Source organism: Dama dama, chromosome 30 (genome assembly GCF_033118175.1).
Source record: "Dama dama isolate Ldn47 chromosome 30, ASM3311817v1, whole genome shotgun sequence".
NCBI lineage: Eukaryota > Metazoa > Chordata > Mammalia > Artiodactyla > Cervidae > Dama > Dama dama.
In genome coordinates, this window is record NC_083710.1 from 68216966 (window position 1) to 68236699 (window position 19734).

General features: G+C 36.2%; 1 pseudogene; it reads right to left on the minus strand.

Annotated features, from left to right (window-relative positions):
- Positions 1-11450, minus strand: part of LOC133049352 (tigger transposable element-derived protein 1-like) — a 62389-nt pseudogene extending 50939 nt beyond the window's left edge.
- Positions 11451-19734: the final 8284 nt, after the last annotated feature.

The following is a 19734-nucleotide window of genomic DNA, read 5'->3' on the forward strand; positions in this document are numbered from 1 at the left end:
AGAGGAGTCAGGTAAGATGGTTCTATATTCCCATCTCTTGAAGAATTTGCCACAATTTGTTGTGATCCACACATTGAAAGGCTTTTGCACAGTCAGTGAAGCAGAATAGGTGTTTTTCTGGAATTCTCTTGCTTTTTCTATGATCCAACAGATGCTAGCAATTTGATCCCTGGTTCCTCTACCTTTCTTGGAAGTTTTTACTTCACATACTGTTGAAGCCTAGCTTGAAGGATTTTGAGTATTTCTTTGCTAGCATTTGAAATGAGTGCAATTGTGTGATAGTTTAAACATTCTTTGGCATTGCCCTTCTTGGTGATGGGAGTGAAAACTGACCTTTTCCAGTCCTGTGGCCACTGCTGAGTTTTCCAAATTTGCTGGCATATTGAGTGCAGCACTTTCACAGCATCAACTTTTAGGATTTGAAATAGCTCAACTTGAATTCCATCACCTCCACTAGCTTCAACTTGACTTCTCACTCCAAGATGTCTGGCTCCAGGTGATAGTGGCATAAACAGCAAATATTGGCAATATTTGAATCAGTAAGGGAGGAAGGAGAGACATGCCTGTCCTTGTTTGTTTGTTTATTTGTTTAAGATAAACCAAATATAGTCAAGTTATTGATACTCTTATAGATATTAGAGTGAGAATCCCCCTTATATCTGCTCTTGGAAAATAATCAAATAGAGCTTTAACCCTAATTGTGAACATAGTATGTCCAGGAAGTGATACTGGCATTACTTTTTAGATTTTGTGTTATTAGTTATAGTCGTCTTTATGATCCCAAAACCTGGTATTAAATAAATATAGAAAAATAAACTGGACATTGATTATAGAATTATTTGCAATCAAAAACAAACAATATTTCGTATTGTGAATCAAAAGATTAAAGGATTGAAGTTCACATCACAGCCAATATATGGTAGATTAAGATTTTGTATTATTGCTATGACAATCACCCATAAACACAGATGACTATAAAAAACTAAAAATTAGATTCACAGAAACCTTCATACACTCCTAAAAGTCAAAACTGGTCAGATTAAGCACAAAAGTTCAAAGAAAAAGAAATCGTCTAAGTAAAAGAAAACTTGAAGTGTTTCCCAACAAAGAAATTTGTCCAAAGTCATTTACTTGGCAAGACCAGAAAACGGCCATATTTGACTTGTAATTAGGAATACACCTTCAGCAGGAGGGGCTACAAGGCTCACACAAAGGCTTAGTGTAAAGACATGAAGAAACCTAGCTATTTAGATTTTGATTTAGATTTGATATGGCGGAGCATGAAAATTTCTTCACTGCAGTGAAGCATAAGGAATCCTGAGATGAAGTCTAGATGTTAAACTCATTTTGTGTGAGTAACAGTAGGAGGTAGGAGGTGTAACAATATATACTGTATGTGTGAGAATAATGTGAGAGGAACAAACCACAAAATTGGAACTATGGAACCCTCTATGGAAACACAAAATTAATCAAAATGTAGACAGTTGGTGAGCAAGAGTAAAGTGAAGTTAATGTCTGGAGACCTTCTCTGAAGGACAAATTAAAACTAATTTAGGTGTTCGAAAGTTTATCATTTTCTAAATAGTACTGTAACATACTAATATGCATTGAACTGTTGAGAACTTTACAGAGAGTCTTCTATGCTCATGTATATTTAGAATCTCCATGAAAGACAATAATATACAGCATTTCCCAAACTTCAAATAGGACCTTTTTTTTTTTTTTTTAACTTTGAGAATTGTGAGCAACTAGTAGCCCACAAACTTTCTTGGACATCTTGAGTTGAGAGGTTTGAAGACCGAGGGAAGAGAAGAATACCCATCAAACACACGTATATTGAAACAGAGGCACTAAGCTTAGTGCCATAATACCAAGAGAAATCATTAATATTCTCTGCCCTTAAGAACGTATTTGTGATCTCAGAAAGATGACACAAAAGAAAGATTGACAGAGACAAAGAAGTAAAAAGGAATGAAAGAAAATATTCATGAAGGATTCACTCAGACTTTTTATAGTCAAAGTTTGTAAAATTGAAGAGGAGCCGTGTTCACGTTTAAAGAGCATGAATGTAATTAAGAAAAACTAAGTTACTTTTGTAAGTGAATGGTAAATGGAAAAAATGTGTAAGAGTTAACCAATGGAAAAGCTCAGGTTTACCAATGGCATCACAGTGTTATTCATTTCAGAAGTATGGGTTGAGAGCCAAACACTTTGAAATCATTTTCTTTCATTTACATATGATTCCCCAACTCACTCATCCCTCCATTTTGGACTCACATCTGCAGCAGATTTCTTCTGATATTTCACTGTGTCTTCTAGGATTTCTAAGTCCAAAAAATAGTTTTTAGTGTTTAAATAACATGACCTCTTTAAAGCACTGAATACGGCTAATGACTCACTTGTCATTGATATTTTCTTGGTCTCCACTGCAACCTTTCTATTCTTTCTACTTTGAAACCTCTGTGTCTGCTTCAAAGGCTTTTGTTTTCCAAGATTCTGTCTTGGACTTTCTTTTCAGTCTATTCATTCCCCATGACTGAGCTAACCTACCCCACGGCTTCATAATGACTGCATTTTAATTAGAGCTTGTTGATATTTCCAGCCTGTAATACTCTCCTGATCTCCAGCCTTGGTCTGCAGACACCTACTCAGCACCTCAACCCATACGCACTATAGACAATATAAACTAAATAATTACTGAACTGATCTTCTATTTCTACCATTTGTTTCTGCATTGATATGTTCAGTATAAATAAATATAACCTTCAGATAATTTTTCTAAGACAGAAACCTGTTAGACATCATTGACTTTAATCTCTGGCCCATTATATCCAATTTGATCTCTAACCTATTATCAAGCCTGTCAGTTTTACCCTGTCTCCAAACTAACATCGGTTCTGCTGCTTGTGTCAGTGCATTCATTCAATCCTCCTATTGCTCACCTTGATGATTGGGTCAGTCACCTCAACTCATATTTTAATATTGCTACTATAAAGGCAGAACTGTTTATTTTGAGTTCACTACGTGGAAGCAGCCCTTTTGGTATGTGGACATTTATGCTACAAATATATACAGACATGCACATACATGCACACACTTTTGGATTTCACCAAAACTACCTAATTATGTCCCAAAGTAGTGCATCCTCAAGCCACACCCAACTCATGAGTTTCATACAACATGGGATTCAAGGAGGGAGGTATCAAACATGCATCCAAGTTGAAGGAACAGAGAATGAACCTTCTGACAGATAAATCACATGCATTCAAACAACAAGAACAACTAGTCTTAAGAAAAATTTGTATTTATTATCTGACAACTTCCCAGAATCTTGAATGATCTGCCTTTCCAATACTCTGATTTATTTAGCTTTATTTAAAAAAAAAAAGGAGAAATCTATTTGGGTCCTGCCTTCTCTTGAAACTTCACAGGAATTCCTCAATTAACTTTGGACATTTCTCCTACACGTGCAAACCTCATCCCTTACATTGAGTGAGCTCACACTTTTAATGATGGTGTTTGACAACATGGGGGGGGGGGGGCTTCCCTGGTGGCTCAGATGGTAAAAGATCTGCCTACAATGCAGGAGAACCAGCTTTGGTCCCTGAGTTGAGAAGATCCCCTAGAGAAGGGAATGGATACCCACTCCCATATTCTTGCCTGGAGAATTCCATTTCACTTTCACTTTGGGCTTCCCTGATAGCTCAGTTAGTAAAGCCACTTGTGATGCAGGAGACCTGGGTTCAATCCCTGGGTTGAGACGATCCCCTGGAGAAGGGAATGGATACCCACTCCAGTATTCTGGCCTATAGAATTTCATGGATCGCAAAGAGTTGGACAAGACTGAATGACTTTAACTTTCACTTTGACAATATGACTGATGCTTTCGCAGAGGCAAATGTGGTTCTAATAAAAATTTTAGAATTTTTTTTTCATAGATCTTATGTCTGATTTTAAAAGACGAAGGACACATAATTTTTATATTATTAATATATATCTATGCAAATGAGAAGAAAAGACTAAAATTAAGATTTTTCTCATAATCATTGCTCCATCAAGGACAGCCTAAGAGGAAACAAAATACACATATTGTTTGATAACAAAAAATAGATTTTGATTTTAACACAGGTTCATCCAAACAACCATTTCACAAATGCTTTGAAAGTTATCAATCAAAATGTCCTACTGTTAATTCTTCAACATAAAAACTTCAGTATTTTTATATAAATGTAATTTTTAAATAGTGGTTCTTTTTCATTATAACAGTGATGTATACCGACTCTAGATAACACCAGAAATATAGAAGACCTGAGGGTAAAAATTAAAATCACCAATAAGCCAGGCTACTTAGTTTTTATCTATTTCTTTTTATTGGTTTTTTCTATACACACAAATTTAACCAAGAAGCTATGAAAAGGAAAAAAGAATAATCCAACATCTGTTAAAAATTAAGAGATTATAAGGAAAAATGTAATGAAATATAAACGCACTTAAAATGGACTTAAAAAAAAAGTTTACTTGAAAAAGTTACTAAAGAAATTCTTTTTCAAATAGAAACAAGAGACAAAGAAAGACAGTATTGGTGTTAGGAAAGACATAGAAAACATGACTACAGATAAACAAAATGTGTGAAATATAAGTGAAATTATATAGAAATAAATTTCAAGATTTGATAGGAAAATTGCTAGAAAAAGCATTTGTATAGAATCTATTAAATCTTCAAGAAATAATACTCTTTTAAACAGCTTTATTGGGAAATAATTTACATACCATAAAGTCCACATGCTTGAAGAGTATAGTTCCATGGATTTTATATTTACACAGTTGTGCAAACATCTCCATAATCTAATTTTAGAACATTTCATCATCCTCAAAAGAAACCTTGTGCCCATTAGCAGTAACTCTCTTTTCCCCATTTCTGTTTTTTCAAACAGTCCCAGACCATAGGAAAAAAGGGAAAGTTTCAAAAAAGATAATATGAGGCTCCAGTGCTAGTAAAATAAAACCAGACAAAGGTGTGCAGATATTGTCTATGTGTATCTATGTGTCTGCTTATCTAATCTGTCTCTCTTTACCAAATTCTCATGAACACATGTATAAAACATTAGATAAAAATATTACCAATTCAAAATCAGCAGTTTATTGAAATAGTAGAACACCCTATGATCAGGTAAGATTTATTCCAGGAAAACAAGGAATGATTAACTTTAGAAAATATTAATTCAGACATATTACAAAATAAATGATCTTCTGGAAAGATATCAAAAGTACTTAATAAAAGCCAAACATCTGTTTTTTAAATGAAACTTTTAGCAAATTTTAGAATAAAAAGATAACTTAATCCTACAAACATATGCAGCAAAAAGCTACTTAAATGAACAGATATTTAATAATATGAGAAACGAACAGACTTACCATTACCATCAAAAATGTTTATACACATTTATATGCTGTTTATATATGTTTAATTAGACAATGCAAACATAAGAACACACATAATACAAAATAAAAGTAAACATCTAATTTATTTTGACTTTTAGTTCAAAATTTAGAAAATAAAAGTATAATAAAAGTACAGAATAAAACATATGATTGTGTCTTGAATGTCTCTGTTAACACAGTATGTGGACATACATAATGCATACATTAGCAAAATACATCTACTTCCTGGGTTGCACCCCTAACCTTAGTGAAAACTATCAGAATAATGCATATCTAAGAATAAGGAGAGTAGTAAGTCTGGAATATCACCAACTAGGAAGTATAGTTTACATATAAGAGTTTCCTGCGTAGAGAACATGAAGAATGACATAACTAATGTTTGGGGTATGTGGCTGGATTATTATCAGTCATCTTATTTCACTCTTGAATATGTACTTTTGTATTTGTCCTTATTTCCTGTACATTGTTTATTTGGAGTATATTGTGATCTACAGGACTATAAAGAACATAGCTGGGTTTTGTTCAATGCCATGTCTACATTTGTTTTCAAATTGTGATTGTACATCTCCTGCTTTGTCTCTTTGTAAGTATTCTAGCAAGATTGTGATAAATCTACATTCACACCACCATCCGTGTAACAAGGTACATCAACTTGTCAATTTGATAGGCAAAATTTGTATTATCTAGTTTTAATATTACTTTTTTTATTTGAAGGGAGAATAAGCATTGAGAAATGTTTTATTCATAATTCAGATGTCTGAAGAACCTGGACATTATAAATATGTTTTTCTACTAGAGTATGAGTGTTTTCTTCTTGACTGGCAAGTGTTATTTTTGTCGAAAGTTCTTTTTCTGTCTTTATGATTTTAGAAAAAAATCATAGAAGAAATATGTATTGATACCTAATATGTGACAGACAGTAGGTAGAGACCAGAAATACACAGTTGCAATTTTTATGGTATGGAATATAGACATAGACGCACTTTATCTTGTTATGACTGTCATATGTGCTCTGGAATAGCAAGCAAGCTACTAGGGAGCAAGGAGAAGCATCCAAATTTTTTTTTTTTTTTTAAATTGAGTCCTTTCTTTTTAGAATTAAATTCTTAGGATGTCATCTCCCATCCAGAGATCAATTGTGGGTACACTGTATTTTGTTCTAGATCTTTATGTTAATATTTTCTTACGTTAATGATTTTTACTTGTATTGACCGTGGTCTGAAATGTCACCTGCACAATTTACAGTCTTTTTCATGTGCTGAGATAGTCTACATAGTCTGGTATATAAGTGTTTTAATCAGTCCATAAATAGTAGGGAAAAAGGTTCTTGTTGCCATCTCTGAAAAATATATAAAACAATGGTCTTGAAGAGGAGGAAAAGAGAGACATGGGCATAATATTTTTATCTACACACACACTTGTCACAGAGCACAGGGATAACTACTTTGGATGTTGGTTTTGCTTTGTTCTTAGCACATATTTTGGGTCTCTGAATAAGAAGCCAGGTGTCACAAGAGAGGTATAGTGCTTTCTTTCCTACCGTTTTTGATGGCTTTGGTCTGCATTTTTTTTTTCCTGAAGAAAGTCTGCTTTTATTTTTTTTTTCATTTATTTTTATTGGTCTGCATTTTTGTCACAGAAGTTACCTGCGGTTAGGCCACCAATCAGTTTTCTCAATCCAGCTTCACATATAGGTAGAGATTTCTTGTAGATTCTTACGAATAGGTTTTCTGTCTTGGTATTTGAATGTTATTAAGGTACCATTTGTTTTTTTTCATCATGTTGGTGCTTTAGTGAGAGGTTGGGAGAAGCACTGTCAGGCCAGTTAACAAGATGAAGCATGAGAAATTAAAGTAGACTTTATAAAAGTAAGTTAGATACGGTCTCCTCTTTGAAATCTCATTGTCTTCAAATGTAAATACCTTTGGTAGAGAAGGCTATTTTATAGCTCCCAGCATATCTGCAAACCCATTTCCAAAATTCTCCAACTACAGTGAAAGTATTAGTTGTTCAGTCGTGACCAACTCTTGGTGACCCCATGGACTGTAGCCCTTCAGGCTCCTCTGTCCATGGAATTCTCCAGGCAAGAATACTGGAGTGGGTGGCCATTTCCTTCTTCAGGGGATATTCCCAGCTCGGAGATCAAACCTGGGTCCTCACACTGAAGGCAAATTCTTTACCATCTGAGCCACCAAAGGAGCCCATTGACTGCAATACATACTCAGACCTGGATAATTATCTTCAGTTTCCCCAGACTCCTTGTCTCACCTGCTCTTCAATCAGCTCCACCTTTATTGAGTACCTACTGTGTGTCAGAGACAGGTATCATGTGAGGTGCTGGTGATAAGAGATGATTAAGTCACCATAGCTGAATGGCTAACTTCCACTGATGACTTAAGTCAACTCAGGAATCATTTCCTCTGGCCAACCAGGACAAAATTACCCCAAAATCAGCTCTTCGGGTTTCCCTAGAGGATAGCAACTAATCATATGACATTGTAATGGCTTATTTGACCTCAGAAGACTGTGACTAAAGATATTTATCTCCATATGTCCAGAGTCTGGCACAGTTACCTTTAACATCAGATGTTCTTTGATATTTAATCAGTGGGACAACAGAGAAAGACTATTTGAAGTATAAAATCACATTCTGTATCCAGTTAAGGTGGGAAATGATAAAAATGGAGAGTGTGGAATTCAAGGGAATAAAAAGAGGATCTAAGTTACTAAAGAAAGATGTACTTCATCATTAATAAAAGCAGGTAACTGGAAATCAAGGTGCACTAACAAAAACAATGGAAATATCAGATAAAAATTATCTGTAATTTAGAGGTGTTTGTTGTCATTATTTGCAATAGATAAAGTACATAGGACTTTAGCAAAGTTAGTGTGAGAATACTGCTTTCAATTAAGGGAAACAATGCTTGTATAATTTTTCTACACTTTTATACCTAGACTTTGAAAAGTGAAAGTGAAAGTTACTCAGTCATGTCTGACTCTTTGTGATCCCATGTACTATACTGTCCATGGAATTCTGCAGGCCAGAATACTGGAGTAGGTAGCCTTTCCCTTCTCCAGGGTGTCTTCCCAACCCAAGAATCGAACCCAGGTCTCCCGCATTGCAGGCTGATTCTTTTCCAGCTGAGCCACCAGCGAAGCCCAAGACTAAATATGTACTAAACAAATCAATATAATTGGGTTTCCCTGGTGGCTTAGATGGCAAAGAATCTGCCTGCAATGCAGGAGACCTGGGTTCAATCCCTGGGTTGGGAAGAGACCAGGGAGAAGGGAATGTTAACCCTCTCCAGTATTCTTACCTGGAGAATTCCATGGACAGCCTGGCAGGCTATAGTTCATGGGGTCACAGAAAAAGTCAGACACAACTGAATGATAACACTTTCACTTTCATGCTCTTCGTTCTGTACAGTTAATTGTTTATTTTATATTGGGTTGCCCAAAAAGTCATTTGGGTTTTTCCTTAAGATAGTCAGAAAAACTTGAATGAACTTTTTGGCCAACCCAATATAAAAAAAGTAACAGAGCAAATTAGATATTATAGGATAGAATTAGTTATTTTGTAACTTTTCCCAAAAGTTACAAAATACACATAATTGGATGATAAATTCATATCACCTTAGTATTGAATCAATTTTATAGCCATTATTATAATTAAAATAAATTAAGGATTTAATTATTCATGGGCTCAATAAGCACTTTTCTCACTTAGGGTTATGTTTGTTACACATGCATCTTTTAAGAAAATACAATTGTATGAAAATCTACATTGTTTTTTAGATATACTGCTACTGCACACTTAATCGACTACAGCATAGTTTAGATATTACTTTTTCTATGCCCTGGGAAACCAAAAATTTTGTATGACTTATTATTGCAGTATTGGCTTTATTGTGATCATCTGGAACCCAGTCTGCATCATCTCTGAGATGTCCCTGTGTATGTAATGTTGAGCATGTGATCTCCAACATCAAACTCCCAGTTCTCCTGTTTGCCAAAGGTGTGAACTTGAGCCAGCCCTCAGTTTATTTATAGGAAAACTGTGAATGATCCCGACAGAACCTCTTTCACTTAGTGAGGACTCAATGAGTTAACCAGTGTGATGCTGTAAGCATCCAACACAGAATAAGCCCTCTGTATGTATCGGATGATAATTTCTTCATGTGTACCACACTCATAAAAGAAAAAAAAAAAGAGAAATCCCTATATTTCTTTAAAATGTGTACTGGGTAGTATTAATTCCAATCAACCTTTTCTTCTCTCTCTACAAGCATTTTAGTAATATTCTTTTAGTGTTAGAACTCTGCCTTACATTCTTCTGAGAGTAAGTTTAAGAGAAAAGAGAAGGTTTGGACTTTGATGGGAGGGCAGTTGCTTTGATGCATCTTGGTAAATTAGTTTCTGCTTCTGAACGTGATTCTCACAGGAAATGAACTTGGGGATGGATTAGAAAGGAAGGAAGCATGCCCTGGCTGAATGATAATGTCCTAATTGGCCACAGTGACCTTGGAAAATTCTTAAAGATGGGAATACCAGACCACCCGACCTGCCTCCTGAGAAATCTGTATGCAGTTCAGCAAGCAACGGTTAAAACTGGACATGGAACAAGACTGGTTTCAAATTGGGAAAGGAGTATGTCAAGGCTGTATATTGTCACCCTGCTTATTTAACTTATACGCAGAGTACATCATGCAAATGTCAGGCTGCATGAAGCAGAAGTTGGAATCAAGACTGCCGGGAGAAATCTCAATAACCTCAGATATGCAGATGATATTACACTTATGGCAGAAAGTGAAGAACTAAAGAGTCTCTTGATGAAAATGAAAGAGGAGGTGAAAAAGTTGGCTTAAAACCCAACATTCAGAAAACAATGATCATGGCATCTGGTTCCATCACTTCATGGCAAGTAGACGGCGAAACAGTAGAAACAGTGACAGACTTTATTTTGGGGGATTCCAAAATCACTGCAGATGGTGACTGCAGCCATGAAATTAAAAGACGCTTGCTACTTGGAAGAAAAGCTATGACCAACCTAGACAGCATGTTAAAAAGCAGAGACATTACTTTACCAACAAAAATCCATCAGGTCAAAGCTATGGTTTTTCCAGTAGTCATGTATGGATGTGAGAGTTGGACTCTAAAGAAAGCTGAATGCTGAAGAATTGATGCTTTTGAACTGTGATGTTGGAGAAGCATCTCGAGAGTCCGTTGGGCTACAAGGAGATCCAACCAGTCAATCCTAAAGGAAATCAGTCCTGAATATTCATTGGAAGGACTGATGCTGAAGCTGAAACTTCAATACTTTGGCCACCTGATGCGAAGAACCGACTCATTGTAAAAGACCCTGATGCTGGGAAAGATTGAAGGTTGGAGGAGAAGGGGAAGACAGAGGATGAGATGGTTGGATGGCATCACTGACTCAATGGACATGAGTTTGAGGAGGCTCCAGGAGTTGGTGATGAACTGGGAAGCCTGGTGTGCTGCAGTCCATGGGGTGGCAAAGAGTCGGACATGACTGAGCAACTGAACTGACCTGACCAGCGAGATCAACTTAAGAGAAGCACCTTGCCTTTCCTGATGTGTTTCTTCCTAGGATTATAAATTATTGATCTCAGAGACCCACTTGATTTAGCACCTGATGTTTTGCAAGGTTAAAAAACTTAGTTTTAGCCTCCAGTAGGAATTCATAAAGAACTTTAATTCTCCCCTCTTGCCTTCAAAGAACTTTTAAAATAAGATCAAAACACAGAACAGAGCAATACTTAAGATTCTCATCTACTCACCAGCTCGACAGCTGTCAGCAACTTTTCTAAATATGGGAAAACTCTCTTATGAATTTCCCATTCACGCCTGTGAACTCCTCTCCCGGGCATGTTGGCTCCTTCTGTGTGGCCATCTCTCATCCTGTCAGCATCTAGGCAGGAAGTTTGTGTTCTACTTTTACTAAGTTCTCTCTGCTCCCTGTCCTTTTGGTGCTTGTTCAGCTCACTCATACCCTCTCTGGATCACCCACCTCGAGTTTTGAACGGTGGATTGGAGGCCGCAGACACTCAGATGGCAAAGAATCATCTTTTCCATCACCTCCTGCAAACAGTAGGAGGTGGCTTTGTGGTTTCTACATGTTTCTTCAAACTAAAACTTTCTGTGTTTCACCAACCAGAAATTGTTGGCCTCCTGAAGCAGAAGGAAGAGACCCACCACGTGGGCTCCTCTTCCCTCTCGTTTTGTTATCTCCTCCAAGTGGGAAAATAAACTGTAGCTTCATCACAGGTAACAGCACTAAATTCCAGTCCAAGACAATTAAATATTAGCAGATAGATCTTCTGAGATCTTATAAATGTGGATGAAGTTATCTTTTTTAAAAGGTGACTTTTTTTTTTTTACTTTCTTTCACATATACTAAAAATAGTACTGAATTTAAAAACCACACTATTCATATTATGATTGTCTAAACAATATTCTGAAAACCTCTACTGTGCAAAAATAAAAGACCTATGTAAATGGTAGACCATCATATTGTTCCCCCAGCACAGTAGAATGATACAAGTCATGAATTAAAATAGTTTACTGATGACCAATTCAATAATACTAGTTTGAAGCAGGAAAAAATAAGAGATCTCTAAATTCCAAAGCCCCCACCCCAAGCCGGTGATGCTCAGGTACCAACCAATTTTCTATTCTTGCCTTAAACTCTTTTAAGTGTCTGGCACACAGCTAATAATAGTTTGCTTTCTGTTACTTTTCATCCATAAAGTCTGTAATATCTTTTCGCCGTCCCTGGGATTCTCCAGGCAAGAACACTGGAGTGGGTTGCCATTTCCTTCTCCAATGCATGAAAGTGAAAGTGAAGTTGCTCAGTCATGTCTGACTCTTTGGGACCCCATGGACTGCAGCCCACCAGGCTCCTCCGTCCATGGAATTTTTCCAGTCAAGAGCACTGGAGTGGGTTGCCATTGCCTCATACACAAGAGCTACTCCCCATGAAAAGGCTATTTTAGTTTTAAATTTTCTGCTCAAGCTTCTTATCTAATGGTTTTTAAATAAAAATAATAGATGTCAAGCATAAAATAAGCTAGCAAATACTTTTTTTTCTATTTGAATTTATTGCTGTTTACCTAACTGCAGTTTTCTTTTTAATTTTAATTTGTATGAAATAACATTTTATGTTAACAAAAGCACTAAATATATTTTGGCTTGGGCAAAGAAATCATGAATATATGCTAGATTAAAGCCATTCTCTCTGTTAAAATATAATGCTTAATAATAGCATATTATTTTATATTAAATAATATAGCAAAATAGATTTTTATCAAAAGTTAAAGATACAGAATACCATATTTTAATCTCACATTAGTTAAAAACTTATGATTTAATCATAAGTGGTAAATAGGATTAAGCTCTTTATTATAATAATGACAATATCTATTGATATGTTTTATTGATTATGGTAATATGTGATAGATAAGTTTTTCTCTGACAATACCATTTTACTTTAGAGTTATTTAATGTATTATTAAAGACTTACTAAATGGGTTTCCCTGGTGGCTCAGATGGTAGAGAATCAGCCTGCAATGCTAAAGACTTGGTTCAATCCATGGGTTGGGAAGATCCCCTAGAGGAGGGCGTGGCAACCAACTCCAGTGTACTTGCCTGGAGAATCCCCATGGACAGAGAAGCCTAGTGGGCTACACTCCATGGGGTCACAAAGAGTCAGACACGACTGAGCACCTAAACACACAACATATATGCTAAACACTTTCATCCACTAATGCCACATCTCTCTTGTGGATCTAGAAATATACCCACAAAGCAGAAAATTATAGGATGCTGTTTTTCATTATGCACTTTATTCATCAATGTTTTGCACTCTACTGCTATATATTTTATTATTTAAACAAAAATAAGAGGGACAGAAAAACATCCAAACTATAGGGGAAGTATCTTGTATTTTTATCTTGTCATTGCCCAGTATTGGGGGAGAAGTAAGTCTTTCAAGAGACATGTTTTTTAATAAAAGCAGTTATCATATAATATGTTTTAAACATATGAGCAGAAGGATTTCTTCTTGGTGATAGCTGTTCAAAAGGAGGTAATAATTCCATTTTTGTAGGTAAATGAAAATCCAAAGTAGTCTATCATTTTCTTGCATTACAAGGCTTTGCATGTGTCCAGTTGTGGAGAAAGATCCTAGATTATGAAATTTACAACTAGAGCTTTTCGATGCAGTATGGCCAACACCATTATTTTGAGGCAATTTGCTTCTGATTAAATAGGTTTAAATCCAAATAAAAGATTTTATTCTTTATTTACCCTGATCAGGATGTTTTAGAAGACAATCAAGTGAAGTTTTCAGAAGGCAAGTCAAGGGGAGAATTGCATTAAGTATCTGGTTATAAAAGGCATGACACCTCTTACAGTGTTCTTGCATCCACATTTAAGCAAGACAAGCAGGATTCTTCAGTACAGGAGAGACACACCGATTTCTTCTTTAAGACTCAAAACCATAATGAGTTTTATAACTCAAATACCTATTACACATTCACAAATTAAGTAAAATTTTTGCTATAATATTAAGTTTTGTAAATAAAAATGTAAAGGGAAATAGATCCTGAAGAAAATCAACAGAGTTCTACATAAATCTTCTAAAAGAGCAAATATATAGTTCCAGGTCAAGAGAGGGGAACTAACATTTATTGAGTGACTGCTCTATGCCACATATTTTTGCATATATTTACTAATCAGATCTTAATCAGATCTCTTTAAGATTGGGGTTTTAAATTCTATTTAAATTATATATTTAAAAGTAAAGGAACCGAATCTGAGTGTTTAAGAACTTTGTCCAGAGTGAAAGAAACTAAACTCACATGGTTAAAAACTTTGTCGAGGGTCATGAAAATAAAACATAACCAAGCTAACTTCAAGGCCCTGGATGATATTGTCATATACATAGTTCATTTTCAGTGAGCCAACATTCCACAGTGCTTTGTGGTTACATTGATAATTAACAGAGAGGGTTGGGAACTTTCTGTAAAGTCTTGCTATCTAAAAATAAGACCCGGAGTTAGTTGATCAGTTAATCAAAAAATATGATTAGAACACAAAGTTGTAAAAACTCATAAAAACATATATGTGTGTGTGTGTGTGTGTTCAACATTTATTTCAATTAAATATGTAGACATGCACATTTGTTTGCCAAACTTTTGATTAAACCAATTTCCTTTTTTTTTTTTTTCAGACCAGTGGTGTTTCATTTTGTCTTTCTTATAGAAACACCATACACTTTTATTTCAAGTTCTGTTTGTTTGTCTTAAAACTTTCTCTAATGCAATTTAACCAGTAGAGATTTTTGCCCTTTGGTTTAGAGGTGCCTCGCCCACCTAATTTGACATAAGGCTTTTTTTAGTGACTAACCTTTAATAACTTTCCATAGTATTTAATTTAGTTTATTTATAGTAAGCCAAATTTACTTTTATTCATAGTCACTTAATAATTTAATTGAATTACAAATTACAATATTAAATATAAACTAATTAGGGAACAGCTAAAACCCAACCAATACAAGCAAAGATCTTCTTGAGTATAAGGCATGTTGTCATTTGACCTAGAAAACTGTTAAATGGGTTTCACAGGTGCCACTAGTGGTAAAGAACATGCCTGCCAATTCAGGCGACATAAGAGATAGGGGTTCAATCCCTGGGTGGGGTAGATGCCCTGAAGAAGGGCATGGAAACCCACTCCAGTATTCTTGCCTGGAGAATCCCATTGTCAGAGGAACCTGGCAGTCTACAAGTCCATGGGGTTGAAAAGAGTCGAAAACAACTGAAAGGGTATCAGTTCAGTTCAGTCGCTCAGTTGTGTCTGACTCTGTGACCCCATGGACTGCAGCAGGCCAGGCCTCCCTGTCCTTCACCAACTCCTGAGTTTACTCAAACTCATGTCCATTGAGTCGGTGATGCCATCCAGCCATCTCATCCTCTGTCATCCCCTTCTCCTCCCACCTTCAATCTTTCCCAGCATCAGGGTCTTTTCCAATGAGTCAACTCTTCGCACACGGTGGCCAAAGTATTGGAGTTTCAGCTTCAGCATCAGTCCTTCCAATGAACACTCAGGGCTGATCTCCTTTAGGATGGACTGGTTGGATCTCCTTGCAGTCCAAGGGACTCTGAAGAGTCTCCTCCAACACCACAGTTCAAAAGCATCAATTCTTTGGCATTCAGCTTTTTTATAGTCCAACTCTCACATCCATATATGACTACTGGAAAAACCATAGCTTTGACTAGATGGACCTTTTTTGGCAAAGTAATGTCTTTGCTTTTTAATATGGTGTCTAAGTTGGTCATAACTTTTCTTCCAAGTAGCAAGTGTCTTTTAATTTCCTGGTTGCAGTCACCATCTGCAGTGATTTTGGAGCCCAAGAAAATAAAGCCTGTCACTGTTTCCCCATCTATTTGCCATGAAGTGATGGGACCAGATGCTGTGTTCATTGTTTTTTGAATGTTGAGTTCTATCTAAGCCGACTTTTTCACTTTCATCAAGAGGCTCTTTAGTTCTTTGCTTTCTGCCAGAAGAATGGTGTCATCCGCATATGAAGTTATTGCTATTTCTCCTGGCAATCTTGATTCCAGTTTCTGCTTCATGCAGCCTGACATTTGCCTGATGTACTCTGCATATATGTTAAATAAGCAGGGTGACAATATACAGCCTTGACGTACTCCTTTCCTGATTTGGAACCAGTCTGTTGTTCCATGTTCAGTTCTAACTGTTGCTTCCTGACCTGCATACAGATTTCTCAGGAGGCAGGTCCGATGGTCTGGTATTCCCCTCTCTTAAAAAATTTTCCACAGTTTGTTGTGACCCACACAAAGACTTTGGCATAGGCAATAAAACAGAAGTAGATGATTTTCTGGAACTCTCTTGCTTTTTCAGTGATCCAGTGGATGTTGGCAGTTTGATCTCTAGTTATTCTGCCTTTTCTAAATCCAACTTGAACATCTGGAAGTTCATGGTTCACGTACTGTTGAAGCCTGGCTTGGAGAATTTTGAGCACTGCTTTGCTAGCGTGTGAGATGAGTGCAATTGTGCGGTAGTTTGAGCATTCTTTGGCATTGTCTTTCTTTAGGATTGGCACTCATGTAACTGTTATGTAGATCCCATAAGAAAGGTTTACTTAGAAAACTAAAGATCCTATTCCCTATTTTTTTAAAAAAAAACAACCTGATTTTACAGGCAGAATTTAATTGCAGTTAGGGCAGAATCATGATGTTATGCTCAGAATTGATGAGTAGTTATCTGCTTAGAAATCAACAGTACCCATTTTCTCATTAGTTAAAATCAAAATGTTTGGAGTCATACAAACTTCATTCAAGGGGATGTTGCTTCTAGTTTCTGAAGTCCCCTTTTGATTTCCTTTGAGCTAAAGCAACAGGGATACAGACTAGGAGATTCAGTAGAAGAATATTGAAAATTAACTGATACCACCAATTGATTACATTACAGACCATGGGTTTTAAGAAACCCAGGAGAGTTGAAAGTTTTAAAAGTATTGATCATGGCCCTAAAAGAGACTAATGCATTTTAAAGTCAGTCTGACACTGTGAGCAAACAAATGGAACTATACATGAATACATTTCAACTTGTTCCTAATTTTCATGGTAAAACCGGCTACAAAATTATTATTTGTTTGGTTTTCTGTGGTAACAGAGTTAGTAAAAATCCATATATGTCTCAATGTATTCTATTTCTGAAACCTACAAAATGTGAATTTATTAAGTTGTGTTCATGTGCTTTGGATCATACACTCCAAATTTCTAATCAGACAACCCCAAATTGTAAAACTAAATATCATGATACTGAAAATGTCAATATGTAAATTGTATCTAAGAGATTACCAAAGAAAAAAGAAGCTTTAATAGCAATTGTGTACTTAATGTAAAACTGAAACAATTTCCTTTCACCTGCTAGAAGAACATTTTGGGGGGGGGGGGGGGATTATTGGTCTGTTCTTGATAAGGTTATAATAAGGTTTCTTTACTTTTTAAATAATTTGCTCAGGAAACTAAGATTCTGTGTTTTATCAAAATGGAAAAAAAAAAAGGTTACCATATCAGTTAAATTTATTCTGCAAATCAGACTTCAGTGTGGCGAAGAACTACTTTTGATTTTTAATTACTATTTAAATCATTGTAGTAAATTCTAGCATGCCTGGGGGACTAAAATACATAGCAAGTATTTAATGACACAGTAAAATTCTCCATGACTGATCTTTAAGATCTACTACATTAGCAATACTTTGGGGAAGTCCTCCATACCATCTGCAAAGATAGCTGTTGTAGAAGTTGATAAAACTTTGATATTTGGCTGCCTTTTATTTGAAAGAATGAGGTGATCTTTGCCCACATCACACATTCACAAATAATGCACACACTGCCTGAAAGCCTCTGTGAAAATTAATCCTTTTAATCTTGTTGCCAGTGCTAAAAATTTCCCTAAATCAAATTTCTGTGAGTTTTGATGATGTTTAAAAGATGTTTTTCTACTATCTGCTTCACCTTGTGGGCAGAAAACCCACCATATCTATATTAGTCTTGAGCATTTTAGGTGAATGAAAGTTATCTTTTGCATCCCATAATTGGTACTCCTATAACCTGGTTAGATATAAGATTTTGCTACCTGATAATGGTTGCTAATTGTGATGGACAGGATAATGCTGCTTCCTCAAAAATGTCCATGACCTAATCCCTAGAAACTTTCAGTATGTTAGGTTCTATGGTAAAGTGGAATTAATGTTGCAGATAGCATTAATGCCGTGAATCAGCTGATCTTAAAATATGGGAGATTACCCTGGATTAACTGGTTGGGCCCAGTGTGACAACAGTGTTGTTAAACGTCTTAGGGAGAAGAAGTGTCAGGGTCAAGGAGAAGCCATGTGAGACTCAACTCTGGAGGAAGGGGCCCAGAGCCATGGAAGCAACCTTGGAGGATGAAAAGGCATGCAAACAAAATTTCCCCTAGAGCCTCTGAAAGTAAACATAGCACTGTTTATAACTTGATTTTAGCTTGATGGGGCTTGTGTCCAAATCCTGACTTGCGTGCATGCTCAGTCTTTTTTTTTTTTTTTTAATCGATATTCACACGTATTTATTTTTTTTATTTATTTTTTCCATTTATTTTTATTAGTTGGAGGCTAATTACTTTACAGTATTGTAGTGGTTTTTGCCATACATTGACATGAATCAACCATGGATTTACATGTATTCCCCATCCCGATCCCCCCTCCTACCTCCCTCTCCACCTGATCCCTCTGGTCTTCCCAGTGCACCAGCCCCAAGCACTTGCCTCATGCATCCAACCTGGGCTGGTGATTTGTTTCACCCTAGATAATATACATGTTTCAATGCTGTTCTCTCGAAACATCCCACCCTCGCCTTCTCCCACAGAGTCCAAAAGTCTGTTCTGTACATCTGTGTCTCTTTTTCTGCTTTGCATATAGGGTTATCATTACCATCTTTATAAATTCCATATATATGCATTAGTATACTATATTGGTCTTTATCTTTCTGGCTTACTTCACTCTGTATAATGGGCTCCAGTTTCATCCATCTCGTTAGGACTGATTCAAATGAATTCTTTTTGATGGCTGAGTAATATTCCATGGTGTATATGTACCACAGCTTTCTTATCCATTTGTCTGCTGATGGACATCTAGGTTGCTTCCATAAACAGTGCTGCGATGAACATTGGGGTGCACCTGTCTCTTTCAGATCTGGTTTCCTCGGTGTGTGTTCCCCGAAGTGGGATTGCTGGGTCATATGGCAGTTCTATTTCCAGTTTTTTGAGAAATCTCCACACTGTTCTCCATAGCGGCTGTACTAGTTTGCATTCCCACCAACAGTGTAAGAGGGTTCCCTTTTCTCCACACCCTCTCCAGCATTTATTGCTTGTAGACTTTTGGATAGCAGCCATCCTGACTGGCGTGTAATGGTACCTCACTGTGGTCTTGATTTGCATTACTCTGATAATGAGTGATGTTGAGCATCTTTTCATGTGTTTGTTAGCCATCTGTATGTCTTCTTTGGAGAAATGTCTGTTTAGTTCTTTGGCCCATTTTTTGATTGGGTCATTTATTTTTCTGGAATTGAGCTGCAGGAGTTGCTTGTATATTTTTGAGATTAATCCTTTGTTGCTTCATTTGCTATTATTTTCTCCCAATCTGAGGGTTGTCTTTTCACCTTGCTTATAGTTTCCTTTGTTGTGCAAAAGCTTTTAAGTTTAATTAGG